The following is a 20,982-nucleotide window of genomic DNA, read 5'->3' on the forward strand; positions in this document are numbered from 1 at the left end:
TTCACATTGCAGAAGCACAGTGACCTTTTCTGCCACTAGGAGAGCCTGGCTCCAAGTAGGAAGCTGGGTCCTGAAGGGCCTGGAAAGCATTCAAAGGTCTGGGAAGAACAAGAGTGATTACTGCTGCTTTAAATGAACAGTGCTGAGCTGGACATTGGACTTCCAGCAAATGGGAGCTTATCATATCCAACCCTCACATATCTATCAGTTTCTGAAAGATTGTAACAAAATGACACAACACACCTAACACAGCAAAGGGCACATGGTGGGCATTCAACCACATGAGTTTCCTTTCTTTCATATGAGAGTTTGCCTTCATCTAGCAAACTTCACATAGCAACACAGCAAAGTGACTGCCTCTCGTATATTTTAGTCACTAAAATGAACAGCCTTCTGTTCTCCAAATGAACATTCGCAAGTCCTCTGAGCTGTCACGTGACATGGCTTCTAGATCTCGTATTATCTGATTTACCCGTCCCTGGCACCTTCTGAGGTGAAAAGAATATACTACAGAGGAGGTCTGTTTGGCAGTGTGTGTGTGTGTGTGTGTGTGTGTGTGTGTGTGTGTGTGTGTGTGTGTGAGTCACTCAGGCGTGGCCAGCTCTTTGCAACCTCATGGACTGTAGCTTGCCAGGTTCCTCTGTCCATGGAATTCTCCAGGCAAGAATACTGTAGCCCTATTATCCCTTTAAACAACTATAACATTATTAATACTGCCTAAAATTTCATTAGTCATTTTGGCTGCTGTATCTCTCAAAAGTATGAGCTTGGAGTCAACCAAGATTCTTAACCTTTTTGGACATGAATTATTTTTATCCTACATCTTCTCTTTTTTATTTGGACAGATTAAAAAAAAATCATACTAACGAAAGGATGCTAAAAACCATGTAAAACTTACCGCTTGCTTTATTAAATTTCATTTTTTGGTTTGGATGCTTTGTTTCAGTTTGTTGCAATCAAAACTCTGACTATATGAAGGAGTTACTGGTCCATTTAATGACCAGAGACACCTGGTAGAGTAATACTGGTGAACTTTGGATGGAGAGAAGTCTTCGGTTTTGTAATGATTGTTGACCCCAGGCCGCTAGTTAACCCTGGCTTTAAAGTAGCTCATTACACTCTCCCTCAGGAAATTGTTATAGCAGGTGCCAAGTTTTTTCCTCCAGTATTCTGAAATGGAATGTCTTTGGGGCTGAAGGCTTGAATTCAGTTAAATGGATTAAGCACTTTCCTTGTACCTTTTCACCTATCGTAAACTTGAACCTGTTAACTAATTTGGACTATCTATCTTATCCATGTTAAAGATCAATTTCTTTGATAGAGAAGGCTGAAGTGGGATAGACTCTTATCTTTTAACATTATATCCCATGCCCTAAGAACTGGCCCATCCTTCATCTTTCCTATTTCAAACATAGCACTAAAAGTGCCTTTTAAAAAATGCACTTTATGATATCTTTTTGCAAACCCCAGTGTTGTCTAGGAAAAAGCACTAAATAAAGAAGCAAGCCTTGGACACTAGTCCCAGTCTTTCTGTTATGTAGCTGATTTTCTACAAGTCCAATAGTCACATACCCTCTCTGGGCCTATGATCTCCATCTCCTAGTTTGGTGAACTGCCTGATATTATCCAGAAGGTAAATGGCATAGCCAGAGTTCACAGGCCACCTCTGGGCTCCTCTAGGACACAGGCAATGCAAGTAAGAAAGATGTAATCTAGACCCCTGAAGTCATCTTCGAATACAACATTAATCTGCCAAGTATTAGAACTATTGAATCAGTACTCATAATCAGTTACTTTTCCATTACTTATTTCTTGAGATCCAGTATAATTCCTTTCACTGTCTTAAATTTTCCTTTGGAGCTGAATTATTCCTCTAGTGTAATGATTCCCATTAAAATAAAAGATAACTTGGATAAATGTTTTATCAAGGGATTGAGGGCCATTTGTATCTTAGTACAAATACAAAGTGGAAGAACTGAATTTTACAGGGGGAAGGGAGAAGCTGAAAGAAATATTAAGGCCATTGTCACCTGAAGGTGGGTGAGGGTGTTGAATCAAGGTAGTAACAGGGAAGCTGAAGTAAGCATTAGAATAATAACTCTATCTAGAGCAGCTTTTCCTGAGACAGCCCTTGGGGAGTCCACCTGAAAGCTTTAGTTCTCACGTATAACCAGGCCACTGTCATGTTACATCTTTCAGTACAAAATAGTTGGACCTGGAGGGAACCAGACCCTGTCCAGGGGTGCCACTATCCCCTGGAGATTGCTGTCTTGCAAAGCCCAGTTGAATTGTTCCTGGTGGATCATTCTCCCACACACCATATGTATTCACCAGTTAGAACTTCACGAGATCTTTTTAAATCCTTGTCTTTATGCCTTTACGTCATTCACCCCCTGTGTGGGGGTGCCAGCTTGAAAGAACAACATTAGTGACTCCCTCTGGGAGTTCAGTGGGCTCTGTGGTCCCTGAGTTCAAGAGCTGCCAGCCCTGTGGTTCAGTTCAGTTCAGTTCAGACGCTCAGTCGTGTCCGACTCTTTGTGACCCCGTGAACCGCAGCACGCCAGGCCTCCCTGTCCATCACCAACTACCGGAGTCCACTCAAACTCATTCCATTGAGCCGGTGATACCATCCAACCATCTCATCCTCTGTTGTCCCCTTCCTCTCCTGCCCTCAATCTTTCCCAACATCAGGGTCTTTTCCAATGAGTCAGCTCTTTGCATCAGGTGGCCAGAGTATTGGAGTTTCAGCTTCAACATCAGTCCTTCCAATGAGCACCCAAGACTGATCTCTTTTAGGATGGCCTGGTTGGATCTCCTTGCAGTCCAAGGGACTCTCAAGAGTCTTCTCCAACACCCCAGCTCAAAAACATCAATTCTTCTGTGCTCAGCTTTGTTTATAGTCCAACTCTCACATCCATACATGACCATTGGAAAAACCATAGCCTTGACTAGACAGACCTTTGTTAGCAAAGTAATGTCTCTGCTTTTTAATCTGCTGTCTAGGTTGGTCATAACTTTTCTTCCAAGGAGTAAGCGTCTTTTAATTTCATGGCTGTGACCGGGACCACGAATGAGCGGGTGCCGCTCCCTCCACTCACCCGGGCAGGTAGAAGGTCTTCCTGCTCAGTTGGCACACAGGCCCTAGTGTGGGACTGTCCGCCCTTTGCCAACAGTCTGTAGAAGACTGATCCCTGCTTGGAGCTCAGAATTTATTTTTCTTCTGGGAGGTTTGTTGGAAGATTAGTGAAGCCCAGATCTAACCTGAGGCTTTTCTCAACTCCATAGAGCTATTTCACAGAAGAGTGAAGGGAACAAGGGCAGTGACTTTCAGCAATCATTAAAAGAGTTACAATTCAGGGGGCGGTGAGAGGGGATGGAGGTAAAGGCTAGCAGCTTGGCAGAGGGGAATGTCAAGAAAGTCTGATGAAAAGGGGAATAGATTTCTTGTCTATGGATCTCTCCTTTTGCTAGAATTGTCCTGCTGCAAATATAAGTGGTTAGGAGATTCTCTACCTTCCAGGACTCTTGGGCCTAGAACTATATTTTCAGTCAAGTTTAAACAAATCCATATGACAGTGTAAACTGTACAATTCACAGTCCATGCTGCAGTCTGAAAATCAGAGGTAAATTTGAGACAAGGTGTTGGAAGATCCAACTGCCTCTCGAGGCATGGTCTGAGCATCTCTGGTCCAGGAAAATAGACCAGAGTCAACAAAAGCAGGGAGCCCAGTACACCAGTAACTTCCTATGTCATGAGAAACCTATCCTCTCCCTGAGGTATTGTCCTACTTGGAAGATCACCACTGACCAATCTTACATGAAAACCAGTCAGTTCAACAATATTTCGTGTCTCTCTTACCTACCTAGCACATAGCAGAATTGTGTATTCGATTACCTAACTTCTACCTTGAAAGAGTTTATAATCTACTAGTGACGGGAAGAAAGTACTACGTAACTGTAAGGTAAAGCTAAGTGAGGTGAGTGCCATTAAGGGCCTATTTGCAGGGCAGGAATAGAGACTCAGACATAGAGAACAGCCTTTGGGACATGGAGAGGGGTGGGGCGAAAAGGAGAGAGTGGCATTAAAACATATATATTACCATATGTAAAATAGTTACTGGGAAGTTGCTATAAAACAGGGAGCTCAACCCAGTGCTCTCTGTCAACCTAGAGGGGTGGTATGGGTGGGGTTTGGGGGAGAGGTTCAAAAGGGAGGGAATCTGTGGCTGATTCATGTTGCATGGCAGAAGCCAACACAGTATTGTAAAGCAATTATCTTCTGATTCAAAATAAATTAAATAAAAAAAGAGGATACAGAGTGTCAAGGAGGCTCAAAGGAAATAGATTGTATCTAGAGCAGGAAGGAGCGAATGAGGAGGTGTCATTTGGTATAGGCTTTGACAGAGAGACAGATTTCAACTCTCAGAGACAAAGGAAGGGCTTTCCAACTAAAGGAAGATGAGAAATGGTGATTCAGATACTCCCTGGGCTTGTAAATAAACTCATCTAAAAGGCCCAGGGAAAGAGTTGAGCTCCACTAATCCTTTCAACTTGGAAAGAAAATTCTCCCAGGAGGGAAAATCTAAACAGCAGTTTGGTTGATTACTAATTGTTCAAGAGATGTTATTAATTATTCACTTATATTTGGTACTCAAGAAAGAGTTCCAAAGTGGATTCAGGCAACGTCTGTCTTCAGTGGATTAAATATTGACCTGATTGGAGGGCAAATTTCCCAGAGAACCCTTAGCATCCCCTGTTGGTTCACAAACTAGCCCGCATACACCAGGGGCAAGGAGAGATAGAAGAAGAAAACCACTCCTGGTTGGTGGGCAGCAGTTTAATAAGCAAGAAACTGAGGAGGTTTGTCTTAGGCAAAAAAAGGTGAGGAGACCTTCACACCAACCAACAGATCTCAAAGTTTCTGTAGAGGCCTTAAATGGGCCTTAGTCACGTGTACCATCCAGATGGTTTCAACAAATATTACTCTCTCAAGGCTGCATCCTTGAGGCATCTTCTAGTGTGGGGGTGGGGTGGGGTGGGGTGGAGTGGGTGGGTGGGGGAACAGGTGAAACACACATTCCAAGGACAGGGGAGGGGTAAGAAGCCCTGATTGCCCAAGTCCAGCTAGTTGGTCAATTAGTAGTCATGTCCTCTTGATGACCTTCTCCGACCCCCTCTCTGGTCGAACTTTATAAATTCTTAAAGCTTTAAAACCAGTTATTCTCAGAGATACTCAGAACAAAATGAAACATTATTTAGTAAAGAAAAGGAAAAGGACATTTTGTGAGTCTGCAGAGGAGAAATTCAGTTACTTCTTCACACCAGAGACTCCCACTAGAGAATAATACATTAGAATCACCTGGGGATACATACATATATTTAATAAGAACAAAATTCCTCAGCAGCAACATCAGACATGGGCTGTTCTGGAGGCCAGAAGTCTAAACTCAAAATGTTAGCAGGGCTGGGCTTCCTGCAGATGTTAGAAGCTCTGAGGAGGGCCCTTACAGCCTCTTCCAGCTTCTGTGGCTCCAGGTGTCCTTAGCTTTTGGCCGCATCCCTCCAGTCTCTGCCTCCATCTTCACGTGGCCTCTCCTCTGTGTCTCTGGATATTTAAAAATATTAGTGCCTGGGGCCCCAACCTTAGCTATCTTTTTTTTTTTTTTTTATGGTATGGTATTTTTTTTTATTTTTTATTTTTTTTCTTTTTTTAATAGGCTAATTACTTTACATCATTACAGTAGTTTTTGTCATACATTGAAATGAATCAGCCATGGATTTACATGTATTCCCCATCCCAGTCCCCCCTCCCACCTCCCTCTCCACCCGATCCTTCTGGGTCTTCCCAGTGCACCAGGTCCGAGCACTTGTCTCATGCACCCAATCTGGGCTGGTGATCTGTTTCACCCTAGATAATATACATGTTTCAATGCTGTTCTCTTGAAACATCCCACCCTTGCCTTCTCCCAGAGTCCACAAGTCTGTTCTATATATCTGAGTCTCTTTTTCTGTTTTGCATATAGGGTTATCATTACCATCTTTCTAAAGCCAGAAAAATAAATGACCCAATCAAAAAATGGGCCAAAGAACTCAACAGACATTTCTCCAAGGAAGACATACAGATGGCTAACAAACACATGAAAAGATGCTCAACGTCACTCATTATCAGAGAAATGCAAATCAAAACCACAATGAGGTACCATTATACGCCAGTCAGGATGGCTGCTATCCAAAAGTCTACAAGCAATAAATGCTGGAGAGGGTGTGGAGAAAAGGGAACCCTCTTACACTGTTGGTGGGAATGCAAATTAGTATAGCCGCTATGGAAAACAGTGTGAAGATTTCTTAAAAAGCTGGAAATAGAACTGCCATATGACCCAGCAATCCCACTTCTGGGCATACACACCAAGGAAACCAGATCTGAAAGAGACACATGCACCCCAATGTTCATCGCAGCACTGTTTATAATAGCCAGGACATGGAAGCAACCCAGATGCCCATCAGCAGACGAATGGATGAGGAAGCTATGGTACATATACACCATGGAATATTACTCAGCCATTAAAAAGAATTCATTTGAATCAGTTCTAATGAGATGGATGAAACTGGAGCCCATTATACAGAACGAAGTAAGCCAGAAAGATAAAGACCATTACAGTATACTAACACATATATATGGACTTTAGAAAGCTATCTTGATTTTGTTTAAAGTCACTGATAGTTTTGAAAAGCCTCTACCCTCACCCCAAATGATTCCAGTATATAGCCAAGGCTGAGAACCACTGTTCTAAAAGCATTTAGAGTAACCTCCAGATTCTTTATGCAAAGAGAAAGGTGTGGACATCTATTTCCAAATTGAGAAAGCAAGTAAGAAGAAGCAGGGATATCTCTATGTGGGAAAACGGAGTTCACTTCAATATGAAGCCACCTATCTGATCATTTTCCTTTCCTATTTACAATTGCTTTGGTGTATTCCACCTGGGTCGACATTTGTGGCCTTCTGCCTTGAATTGATAAGAATACTTTCTTTTTGTTGTTGTTTAGTCACTCAGTCATGTCTGACTATTTGTGACCCCATGGACTATAGCATGCCAGGCTTCCCTGGCCTTCACCATCTCCTAGAGCTTGCTTAAACTCATGTCCATTAAGTCGGTGATGCCATCCAACCATCTCATCCTCTGTCATCCCCTTCTCCTCCTGCCTTCAATCTTTCCCACCATCAGAGTCTTTTCCAATGAGCTGGCTCTTCGTATCAGGTGGTCGAAGTATTGGAGCTTCAGCTTCAGTCCTTCCAATGAATATTCAGGATTGATTTCCTTTAGGATTGACTGGTTTGATCTCCTTGCAGTCCAAGAGACTCTCAGGAGTCTTCTCCAATACCACAGTTCAGAAGCATCAATTATTTGGCACTTAACCTTCTTTCATAGTTTCTTCAGCCTGTTCATTTTTTTTTCTATTCCATAGAGAAAGTATAGAGATCAGGGTAAAGCAGAAACTTATGCATTTCCAAATGTGGGAGGCAGAATAAATATCCACATATCTATATGGATATCACTTCAGTGTATAAGCAATACAGAAAATTACTAGAGATATTTAACTTTTTAAAAAAATCATTCTAAACCTTTGAAATCTGGTTTGTAACTAAATGATTTAATGCTTTGGATTTTTTTTTGGATTAGATAACTACAACACTAAAATTAATTTTACCTGTTTGTTTTTACTTTTTTTTTTTTAAGATTTATATATTTATCAGACTGTCTTAGTTGCTAGGTCTTCATTGCTGTACATGGGCTTTCTCAGCTTGCAGAGAGGGGGCGCTATTCATTACAGTGCATGGGTTTCTCATTGTGGAGGCTTCTCTTGTTCAGGAGCATGGGGCCCAGGGCATGCAGGCTTCAGGAGTTTCAGCTCACAGGCACAAGCTCAATAGTTGTGGCCCGTGGGACAAAGGATTGAACTCAAGTCCCCTGCCTTGGCAGGCAGATTCTTAACCATTAGACCACCAGAGAAGCCCTGTTTTTACCTTTTAATGTGGCCTCTGAAAAATTAAAAAATTCACACATACCTCACCTTCTGTTGTTGTTGGATACCACTGACTTAGAACATGTGAGTGATTTGCCTATTGTGTAAAACAGCACAATTCTGTAGTTATGGAGCTACTTTGTGCCATTTTCCTTGAGGAAAAAGTATGATATTCACAAAATCAGGATGAAGTGAGTGTGGAAGTAGAAGGGGTCAGGACAAGATATACTTTTAGGTTTTCATTTTGAAATGTCATTTTATTTTTATTGCAGTTAGATGTACACAACTTAAGATCTACTGTTTTAACCATTTGTTAAGTGTAAAATTCAGTGGCACTGAGTATATTCACAATATTCTGCTACTATCAACATGATCCATCTTGAGCACTTTTTCATCTTCCTGAACTGAAACTCTGCACCCATTAAGCAATAACTCTCCATTCTCTCTTCCTCTCAGCCTCTGGAAATCATCATTCTACTTTTTGTCTTTATGAATTTGATTTTATACCCCATCTAATTGGAATTATTCAATTATGTACTTTGTGTCTGGCTTATTTCACTTAGTATAATGTCCTTAAGGCTCATTCACTCCTTTCCAAGGATGAATAATATTCCACTTACGTATATGCCACACTTTGTTTATCCATTCATCTGTTCATGGATCCAATATGTCACTTTTCACTTGCTGTGCTCCTTATAATTTTTCTACTTTAATGAAGGGCTTTAGCTTTGATTCATCTCATATTCTTTCATAGTGTCTATTGGACATCTTATGGCCTAGGGCCTCTTAATAGATTCTTTTGATGAATTAGGCTTTTCAGAGCTATTGAGAAACTGGGCAATTTTTGGAGGAACCAGGAGTTCGCATTCCCTGCCACATTTTCAATAGATTTGGAAATGTTAGAAGAAACTTTGTTAACAAATGATTTGGCACCAGTCCATACAGACACAACAGTTCTCTTGAAATGCTGAATTCTCATGCTAGAATTTAAGGCTAACAACCCAGTGTTATTCCACGATGATGTTTATTCAGTGCCTCCTGTCTCCAGCCATGGATAAATAGACATTCTACAAGGTTAATAGGCTCTGCTGAATGTGTGCACAGCAAACCAGGAACCAGAAACCAAAATCTTTTCCTCCTGCAGCGTTTCTCTAGTATCCTTTCCTGGCAAAGTTTACAGTTGGCCAGTTGGCAAAGGAACAGTACTTGAGGGGCTAAGATCCATTTTCACAGGGAAGGCAAAAAGGGTGAACTTGGAGCTTAGAGTCTAGTCTATTATGGACAAAAAATACTAAGGTGAAAGGTGGGAAAAGACTTATACAAGCTATAGCATGATAAACTGAGCAATCCTATTTCTGAAGATAGGCAGTGAAGGGAGTTTGTTGAGCATGAAGGATAAAAGCTCTAGTGATAACTAAAAGAATATTTATTTTTTGAAGACCCTCTAAACGCCCTTGGTAGCCTGACATGAATAAACAGGAAAACCCTGACTGCTGTAAGCAAAAGTGTTTAGAGGTCCCCCTCTCCTGCTCAGTGGGTGAGACCATGTATGTTCTTTAAGCAAATATTTAATGACCACCTACTAGGTAAAGCATCTGCCTACAATGCAGGAGACCTGGGTTTGATCCCTGGGTCAGGAAGATCCCCTGGAGAAGGAAATGGCAACCCACTCCAGTATTCTTGCCTGGAAAATCCCATGGATGGAGGAGCCTGGTAGTCTACAGTGTATGGGGTCGCAAAGAGTCAGACACGACTGAGCAACTTCACTTTCTTTGTCACTTTACTGGGGGCAAGTACAACCCTAGTAACGAAGGAGACAGGAGTAAATACGGTAAACATGCCCGCTCGGCTCTGAAAACAAGGCAATGAATAAGAAACAGTTAAAGCAACAGACTATTAACAAGACAATAAATAACAAGAAAATTAAAACATGTGAAAGGTGATATATGCAGGAAAAATGTTATACTGTAAAAATGTTATACAGTGTAGCTGGGGAGAAAGGTCAGATGAATTTGATGGGTACACTGGAAAGGTCCTCTGCTGACGTGACATTCAACTTGAGAACGAAAGCGTGAGCAAGAGCTAGGCAACTAAGGGCCAAAGGGAAAGCACTCCAAGAAGAAAGAAGACCAAGGGCACACCTTGAGGCAGGAAACAGCTGGCTTTACTCAGAGGGGAGCTGGGAGGAAGGAAGAGACGTGGGGAGAGAGGAGGAAGTGTGGGACGGGAGGGAGGCATTTCTTGTCAACAGTGGAAATACATTAAGGCCAGCTCACATCCCTGCAGCAGACAGAGGCGTGATAGAAAGAAGAGCCTCAGGGTTCCTCAGAGAGGAAGAAATGACCTCATCACTTCAGCTTGGATGGCATGATATTATTATGTGTCTGTATCAGATTGGGCTAAGCTGCAGCCCAGCTTCAGCTGGTGCTGCGGTCATGAATGCAGCTGGCCTTGAGGGTCAGCTAGCATCTAATCAGAAAGTCAAAGTCCTTCTACTCAGTACTCTCTAGTGGCCTGTATAGTAAAAGAATCTAAAAAGGAGTGGATATATGTATATATATAACTAATTCAATTGGCTGTATACCTGAAACTCACATAACACTATAAATCAACTATACTCCAATAAAATTTTTAAAAAAGGGAGCCCATGTTCTGAAGGCAACAACTCCATGAACTTCTATTATCCATCACCAATCAACACCAGAAACTTGGGTAATGAAATAAATTTCAAAAATGAGCTTGTCTATAAAACTAATGACTAGTTAAATGGTTTGAATACTAGAAATTTGGCTTTTACTGTTAATGAAGGGTATTTAGTTTTGTGACTGGCCACATTTTTTAAGATTTCCAAATGATTTCTACAGGCCAAAGGGCAATATCTCTTAATTATATTTTATAAAGGAGATTAAAAGCATACCTACTCTATAAAATGCATTTATAAAAGTGGGACATACAAAGCAAGATGAAACGTGACCTGGAAATATTAAAAATTGTAAAATGAAAAACTGTTTTCTCAATTCTATCCCTGCATCATCCCCTCTTTTTTGTGAAAGTAAATCTGGCCAAGACATTTTTAATCCACCTCCTATCCACTCATGAACAGAGGGTATAAGCATCCAGGGAGGCATGCAGTCTATACCTTGTGTATGAACTCAAGGCTTGATTCCAAATTGGTTGTTTTCAGCCACTGAGGATTGATAATCCTTGGTCATCTCTAATTTTTTAGTGACTACCTTTTTGGTTGTTGTTTTGTTAAAAAGAACCTAAGAAAGATTGTATGACCAATTTTGCCTATACCTATTTGCAACCCATTCCCAAGTGACAAAAAACTGGCAGTGGGCATTTAAAGGAGAGAAATTGGAGGAAAGCACTTTAACTATAGATGAGAATCTAGATTTAAAATCTATGACTTTGAACTATACCTATATACTTTGACTAAAACCTATAACTTTTGAACCTATGACTTGAACCATGACTACTGGCCTTCGAGCATACATATTTCCTGCAATTAGCAATAAGGTCTCCAATACAAGGCAGATCTATTCCAGAGCAGGAAGGCTATGGGGTGAGAACAGTACAGATCTAAGAGGCTCTAACCTTTGGGAGGGATGGATAGACAGACGTGTGAACACGTGATGATGCATCCTTTCCCATCATGCTCACTAAAATGTTTGGGTGAAAGTGTGCCAGTTTCGAAAGTGGATATATAGCAATTTTTGTGATTCTAATCTGATGTTATTAAAGTTCAGTTAAGTGTCCTTATTTTAGAAATGAGAAAATAATCCACTTAAAAGATAAATCATAATTCTTAGAAATCTCCTTGAATATCTGTAGAGAGATTTAAAGTGCCCTGCAGATATAGTACACCCACATCTTTATTTCCATAAAACAAAATTTCACAGCAGTAACTCAAGCTTTCATTTTTGCATTTGTGCAGAAATAGATCCAAATGAGACCGTAGGAATATTGTCCTAACCCCCCTCCCTTGCTTTTTTTTCAGAAGAAGAAATTTAGGCCCAGAGGAGAAAAAGGGCATGTATGCTTTTGGGTCAAAGTTGGGTTCTGACATGGGTGCCCAAATGCTCAGCAGTGGGCACTGGACATCTCTCCCTGCTGCTTCCAGGTGAAGGAGATTCTAGGCAACAGAACAGCATTAAGAAAAGATTTGCTCCACATATAAGAGTGGCTCCATGCAACACCAGGAAAGTAGACATAAGAGCAGACTTACTATTAAGTATTATGAGTAACTGGATTCTGGTTTAATCTCTCCTAATAGCTGCTGCTTGGCCTTGGATAATTCCTGCAGCATCCCTGGATCTTAGTTTCAGCTGTAAAATTTTGGTGTCAAATGCAGTAATCTTCAAGGTCCTTACTGCTCTTACATTTGATGTCTGTCCTTGGCAGACATCACAGGGGAAGGAGTTGCCAACTGATTAAATAACAGAGCTCAGCCAAAGGATGTCACGGGGCCATGGAATATCTGATTTTTGCACTTCAAGCTAAACATTTAAGTTTCTAAAGAAATTAAACAGCAATGCTGGCTATGCCACATACTCCCCCAGCACACATGAGCACACAATAAAAATAGTATCCAAAAATGATGCAAATAAGTTAACCTGAAACTGAAAACAAATATTTCGCTCTTCCCTTCCCTATGTAACAAGTGATCCAACAAAACCTATCTGAAGGTCATTTATTCTAAATTACCTATCAGTTCTCCCCAGCCTCTTCAAATGTCAACTCCTACTATAGTTAATACTTGGCATCTTACGATCATTTAAGAATAACATTTCAGTCTCATGGTTTGAGCCCATCTTAGAATTTTAAGTAGTGTTTTGGCCTGTGTAAACAGAGAAAATCTAAAGTCATTTATTTCATCTGTAATTTTAGGTCTTGTGTCCTGTTTTGATTGCTATATATATGCTTTCTGCTCTTTTGTCTCCAAGACAAGAATTTAGGTTATTAAAAATTTGAAAAAATATGACTAAGCCCTTCTCACAGAGTGTGCTGTGCTGGGTTGTACTATGTGCACTCCATCTGCCCTTCTGGTCAACGCTCATCATTTTTCATTTGCTCTCTTTGGTCCTAGAGGTTGGCTTGTTCAGGCTGCATCAATAAGGGCTCCCTACTTTCAATTGGGTCTAGTACCCAAGACAGGTAAGAGGGAGAGAGGAAAGTGAGACAAGGGTATTAATGCTCATGGCTACTCCCTGAGAGGTTACCTTCCTCTGGCTATGTCCCTTAACCAGGGCAGAACAACCGAACCCTGCATCTCCCTGGATCTGGTAACCTTTGTCCTGGTGCTTAGATGTGTAGAGAAGAGAGAGATCCACCAGACTGGGCAATCAAAAGATCTTAGTTAAATTTTGCCAGAGTACTTATGAGGTGCAATGGATGGAAGCCTGGAAGAGGAACAAAGACGGGGAAGAGTAATCTTTGCTGGAATAGAAAAGAAAAGGAGGAAGAGATCCTAGAGGAGAAGTCTTGAGGAAAGGTTTTTGTGTAAAGGCTAGGGATTTGAGAATGTTTGTAGCATGTGGTTGTTCAAGCATAATTGGACTGGTGGGCTAGAGAGAGTTGCCCACTGGCAACAGAATCCAATACTATGGCACTGGCTTTTGAGAAAAGAAAAAGCTTTATTGCAAGGTCTATCACCAAGGAGAAAAGAAGGAAGTTTCTCAGATCTGTCTCTTGCATTCAGGGTCAGGATGACAATTTAAAGGTTTAGGGAAATGTCAAACTGAGAAGCTGATTTAGCTAGTCTTGAATCAGTCCATTTAAGATACCACACTGCTGGAAACTAGATTTTCCTTAATGAAGGGCCTCTTGATTTATAAAGGTGTGTGGTCTTAATATTTCTTTTCTTTGAGTTCCATAGATGGAGATTCTTGGTTCTGAGGTCATCTTATGCATGCACAGGGTTGTCTCTGTAAAATAACTCAAAGTGTGATTAATCAACAACCTATTTAAGGAGGCAAAACCAGTTTAAGCTTGTCAATGTTTTATGTGCTGTTTCAATAGATGGGCAGAGACTAGATCAAAGGCATGAGTTGGGGGGAAACATTTGACTTGAAAAGCTTGGGTTTTTAAGAATGGAAGCTGTGGGGACCATGTTCACAAACACACCTTTAATGGTCTGTGTGACAGGAGTTGATAAAATAATTTCCCAAGAATATCTATGCTTTCTGTGAAATAGGACACAGAAGTCCAGGAATTAGAGGAAGAGATTGCTGGAAAGAGTAAAGTTTAGGGCCTGAGGAGGATCAGAGGTGGAGACACTCCTTAGACAAGCAAAGAGCAGTCAGAGATGTTTCAGTGAGGCTATGTGAGGTGACTCTCCCTGTCTGCAGATGAAAGCACTGCTCTTAACAGCACGGGTGTGGAGACGTTTTCCTGGGATTGTCCAGCTTCGTGGGTTGTACCTGGTGTTTGCAGGGGAAGCGTATGAAGTTGAGGGTGCTGACAAGAGAATGACTGGATTCTGGACTTAGTGGTGAAGGAAAATGCGGTCAGTGGAGTGTTCACAGTGATGAAATAAAATTCATATTTTAAGGCCAGACAAGAAATATCAGAGGTTTGTTTTTTTTCCCTTTTTTTCCTGCTCATTGGACCTCTTCCCTTTCTTCTGGCATGCACCAGGCATCTGCACTATGCATTAACCAGACCTTGCCAATAGCAGACAGGCCCACTCTTCTGGCTCCAGCAATGTAATGGCTTAGAAGATAACATTCCTTTCTCAATCCTTTCTGAGGTCACGATGACAAACTACTAGCCCTGTATGTGCAAATGTCTTTGGTGAACTGTAAGTACAATGCTGACAAATAATTTCCTTTAAAGATAGAAAATAATAGGGAACTGACTGTGTCAGACCACCTGGGGAGATGCTGGGCTGAACCCAGTGAAAGTGTTTAGCTTACATACTTTGGCATCATGGGACAAACTGGTCATGAAATGCCTCCCACACCCTGGATGAAGTTAAGACCGAAAGGGAAGGGATTGTGAAATAAAGAATGTTGCCCACCATCCAGTTCTCTCCAGGGCTTGACGTCATTGACCTACAATAAATACTCTCTGAAAGGAATTCAGGGCGAAGATCAGGATGACGCAGACACTTTGTGCTCTGGGAAAACTGGCAGGACAGGCCCTCAGATGGTTAGCTATTTTCAGGAGAAAATTTTACGAGCCCAGTTTCTTGCATCTTCCCCTAAGTAGAAAAGCCCTAAAACCATTAACTAAGATATATGTTTCTTGAAAATAGAAGTACCATTGTGCCAAGATGTGTGCGTGATTGCACACACCCCTTTGCCAAAATCATGTCTGTGCCGCCCCCCTCACCTCACTTCTTTAGAACAGTCCTCGCAGCTTTCCGAGAGACTGTCTCCCAGGTTATAACTGTCAGGTTGGTACAAGTAAAATTTTCCATTCTTTCTTAGAATGACCAGTGATTAACTTTTTGTCAAGAATAACTTCAGAGAAGTCAGGGGGAAAATGTCTTGCAGGGGCTTCACGAGCGTTACATGTGATAACATACAAAACTTTGGTGGACACTGTGCAGGCCGGGTCTGTAATTTTACCCTACTTAAAAGCTACCCAGTTAGCCTGCTGTAGGGTGCTGGCAGAATTGACAAGATTCTTAAGTCAAAAACAGAGACCTTTATTACTCACTTTATGACCTTTTTTACTTTATTATTTTTTTTTATTTTACTTTATTATCACCTTTATTACTCAGCCAGAACTTCCTGTTTCTTTGGATTGGTTCTCCGTGTTCTCCAAGTCCTATGGGGGCAACACAAGGCCTGTGAGAGACACTTGCACACACAATGGGTTAAGTTGCAGGACTCACCACTGAGCTAAGTTCGGGGATTTACCACTTTCTTATAAGCAGAAGCAAACTTGCTCTTGGTCCAGGGGGAGTAACTACCTCAGAACGCAAGGTTATGTGCTACAAACACAACTCTGAGGAATGGCTTTGGCTAATGAGTGGTCAGAGCTTTGCATTCTCTGCACACTCAGCAAACATGCAGGGATGCTCAGAATACATGGCAGATTGCTTCTCCCATTAAGTATAGTATCTGGCTGGTGGCTCAGATGGTAAAGAATCTGCCTGCAATGCAGGAGACCTGGGTTCGAACCCTGGGTCAGGAAGATTCCCTGGAAAGGAAATGACTACCCACTCCAGTATTCTTATCCTGAGAATGCCAAGGATGGGAGACTGGTGGGCTACAGTCCATGAGGTTGCAAAAAGCTGGACACAGCTGAGCAACTAACACCTTCACTAGATGAAAGCAGGTTTTTAACAATATTAGCCATAATGGATGACCATGTTGTTATTCATGATTAAGTTGAATCCTATTTAAAATTGTGGGGAAATAAATGGAAAAGCCAAAGATCCACAGTCTTGGGTATATGTATTTCACTCACAGGGACTTGACATTAAACTCCAGCAGAATGAAAACTCTGGTGTGTTTGACTTATTTGTAGGTGAAATGCAAAGAAAATAAGAATGACAAGTTTGTGAATAAATCTTATAGAAAATTCTTAATACCATGTGAGTATGAAATGTGAAAGAACATCATGATGAAATGGCTAATGTAAATCATAATGTAATCACATTTCTGAAAATACAATGGATAAATGTGAGGTGCAGAGAAAGAACTCTGCACAAAATACGGCTAAGTTAATCTTCATATACCATTTACTTAAAAATTCAAAAGGAGACAACTAGATATATAACACATGAAAATAACTTTCCAGAATTGTTCCAAAGTCAAGGGAATGAACTCAATAACCTCCCTAGACAGCTGAGATTTTGTGTAATGATCTATGACCTAATTTGAATGTTATATAAAAAAACACACACTTCTAAACCCAACCATCGGCTCATTTTCCTTGGATTCCTTCTCCAGCTAAACTAGAATAGGGATCCTCTCCACTCTGTTCTTATGAATTAGTCTAGCCTGCACTTGTTCCCTTACTCTCTGATGTCAAATTCTTAATGAGATTGACAAGGCGTTCCCAGTCAGAGAGAAGGAGTGTCCTTATAACAATGTTCAATGAAACCATTATCCTTTATGTGCTTTGATATTAATCTTAATTGAGGGGCTATTTTCTCAGACTCTCTGGATGAGGACATGGGTTCTGGAGGATCCTGGGAACTGCTTTTGTTAACACCATAAGATTGTCCCTCCCCAAGCCTCTCTCATCCCAAGGAAATATTCACTCTCTACGTCCTTGTACAATCCATAGGCCCTAATCTAAAGTTACTCAGGCTTTTATTTCTAACTACAACTGTAAAATCTTTTTACAAAACAAAACTAAGCACAAAGGTGACACAGAATCAAGCCTCACTCCCCCCCCTAAACAAGTCAAATTGTGGCACAACTGTCCTCTAAAGTGCATCATTCTGATTCACAGGTCTTTGCCCAAGTGTCTCTATTTCAAATTAGCCAGTTGGAGTCACCTTCTGAATTTGGTTTGTGAAGGATTTGGGATAGCTGACTTAAACTTCAAATGGATTTGCTAGCTCAGCCGGAGCACTGATTGTTGGGGTGGTTGAATAACGTAAGCCTTAGGGCTACACGTACAGTTTTACCAGGTTCATCTTTAGGCAGATTCCAGGTTCCCAGGAGTTCAAAGATCAAATGCAGCATCTCCCCTTATACATTATGAGGCTGAAGGGTAAAGAAGAGCGTCATTCCAACTATAACAATATAAAAGCTTCCGCCTGGTGCAATGGTGTGACTTTCTAATCTTTCACATACATAATATAAAATAAGTTTATTTTTAGGAAGTTTCTGCCTACTACTAACTTTATGTAAATGTAATTTGTTTACGTGGGGCTTTTTAAAATTTGTAAACCTCCCCAGTCATTTCCTCCAAGGACTCAGATTGCAAGAACACTTTCAACATTAAGTTAAAATAAACCCATTAGCTTATTTAGGAAAATAACTGAAAATGAAACGAAAGGAGGAGGCTCCTCCCAGCCCTCCTGTTTTTTTGAATGTACGTACTTCATACAGTGAAGATAAAGTCTCTTCATTCTCTGTCTTGTCTTGGGCTTCCCTGGTGGCTCAGATGGTAAAGCGTCTGCCTGCAATATGGGAGGCCCGGATTCCATCCCTAGGTTGGGAAGACCCCCTGGAGAAGGAAATGGCAACCCACTTCAGTACTCTTGCCTGGAAAATCCCATAAACAGAAGAGCCTGGTAGGCTACAGTCCACAGGGTCACAAAGAGTCTTGTCTTAGAGCTTAACAGATCAGGATGAACTAATTTTAGATTGCAGCCCTAAATCAATGATACACAGCTCTCTAAAATAAAACTTGATGAGAAAGGAAATTCTAAGAGTGAAGACTATCTTCCAGTCAATTAATCTCATCTCTCTCTTTCATATTCTAGAATTCTGCAAGATATGGATATTTCAAGTCGTGGTGAGCTCTGACAAGGAGCCAATGAATCTCTGCTCCAGCATGGAGCCAGGGGAATGTACTAGGGAAGATAAGAAATCTGATGATTAGCAGAGATACCAGGTCACTTTAGTCCTACCCCCCCTCCACTATTCCAGGTGTGCACTTGCTTTTTTAAAAATCCTTTGAGACATGATACTCCAGAATTGATTGGTTCAAGCAAATGTGACATACATAAAAATTCAAAAGCATCAGTTCTTCAGTGCTCAGCCCTCTTTAAGGCCCAACTCTCACATCTGTACGTGATTACTGTAAAAACTATAGCTTTCACTATACAGACCTTTGTTGTCAAAATGATGACTCTGCTTTATAATACGCTAGCTATCCAGACTTTTCATAGCTTTCTAAGGAGCAAGTGTCTTTTAATTTCATGGCTGCAGTCCCTATTCACAGTGATTTTGGAGCCCAAGAAAATAAAATCTGTCACTAAACAGACCTGCTAAATTATCAATGACTGGTGTGTAACTCACTAAACCAAAATATTATCTTTTAAGGTGTCCCACATGGAAGACGTTACTCTAGGCTCTTTCATTTTTCAGAGGATGCATATAGGAGCATTGCCCTTGCACATAAGTCAGTTAAATCATTTTGCTCAATGGGAATATTTAAAGTATTCTGCATGAATCCTAGTGACTGTCTCCTTCTATTTTAAATGGCTGCTGCTGTGAGATTATGTTCTCTCTTCTTGACATGCCAAATATAACTCTGTAAGTGATGGAGAATGCTGTCCTGCGCAGACAACCTCATGACTCTTTTGGCAATTTAAATGTAGGCATTTTAAAGCCTGAAAGCTGCATTATTTTCATCCTAACTCAGGGTGTAGCTTAGTGACCAGAATTGAGAAGCATGTGCCATTGATCAGGTGGATTTTTGCCTATCACTTCAAAAGTGGAATAGATTTATGAATTTAGTATCCTTAGAGTAAAAGAAAAATTATATATATACAAATTATAATATACAATTATATATATACAATATATACATATACTATATATATTATATATATACAATAAAATATTAGCCATAAAAATAATATAATATTGTCATTTGTAGAAACATTGATGGACTTAGAGAATGTCATGCTTAGTGAAGTAAGGCAGACAGAGAGACGAATATTACATAATATCACTTATATGTGGAATCAAAAAAATTATACAAATAAATTAATCTACAAAATAGAAGCAGACCCACAGATTGTTGAAAGCAAACAGGTTGAAACAAACTTATGGGTACCACAGGGGGAAGATGGGGAGGTTAGAGAAGGGGGTAGGATAAATTCAGCGAATGGTATTAACAGATTACTATGCACAAAATGCATAGGCTGATAGCTCAGTTTGTAAAGAATCCACCTGAGATGCAGGAGACCCCGGTTCGCTTCCTGGGTTGGGAAGATTCGCTGGAGAAGGGACAGGCTACCCACTCCAGTATTCTTGGGATTCCCTTGTGGCTCAGCTGGTAAAGAATCCATCTGCAATGCAGAAGACCCCGGTTAGCTTCCTGAGTTGGCAAGATCCCCTGGAGAAGAGAAAGGCTACCCACTCCAGTATTCTGGCCTGGAGAATTCCATGGACTGTATAGTCCATGGGGTCACAAAGAGTTGGACACGACTAAGCAACTTTCATTTCAGAAGGATTTATTGTATAACAGGGATCTATATTCAATATCTTACAATAACCTATAATGGAAAATAATCTGAAATATATATAACTGAATCACTTGCTGTATACCTGAAACTGACACAACATCGTAAATCAACTATGAAAGTGAGTGTTAGTCGCCCAGTCATGTGACCTCAAGGACTGTAGCCTGCCAGGTTCCTTTGTCCATGGAATTCTCCAGGGAACAATATTGGAGTGGATTGCCATACCCTTCTCCAGGGGATCTTCTCAATCCAGGGATCGAACCTGGGTCTCCTGCATTGCAGGCAGGTTCTTTACCATCTGAGCCACCAAATCAACTATACTTCAATTTTTTAAAAAATGAGCTGCTAACACACAAAGAATTGTGTTTTTGTTGGTGACCACATTTAGTAAAACAGCTGGCATACCAGCATTGCAGGAACAAACACATTTTCCTTTTGCTGTCAGTTCAGTCACTCAGTCATGTCCGACCCTATGACCCCGTAGACTGCAGCACACCAGACCTCCCTGTCCATCACCAACTCATGTCCATTGAGTCAGTGATGCCATCCAACCATCTCATCCTCTGTCATCCCCTTCTCCTCCTGCCTTCAATCTTTCCCAGCATCAGGGTCTTTCCCAATGAGTCAGTTCTTCACATCAGGTGGCCAAAGTATTGGAGTTTCAGCTTCAGCATCAGTACTTACAAGGAATATTAAGGACTGATTTCCTTTAGGATGGACTGGTTGGATCTCCTTGCAGTCCAAGGGACTCTCAAGACTCTTCTACAACACCACAGTTCAAAAGCATCAGTTCTTCAGCACTCAGCTTTCTTCATAGTCCAACTCTCACATCCATACATGACTACTGGAAAAAC

This window comes from Odocoileus virginianus, chromosome 6, assembly GCF_023699985.2.
Source record: "Odocoileus virginianus isolate 20LAN1187 ecotype Illinois chromosome 6, Ovbor_1.2, whole genome shotgun sequence".
Classification (NCBI taxonomy): Eukaryota; Metazoa; Chordata; class Mammalia; order Artiodactyla; family Cervidae; genus Odocoileus; species Odocoileus virginianus.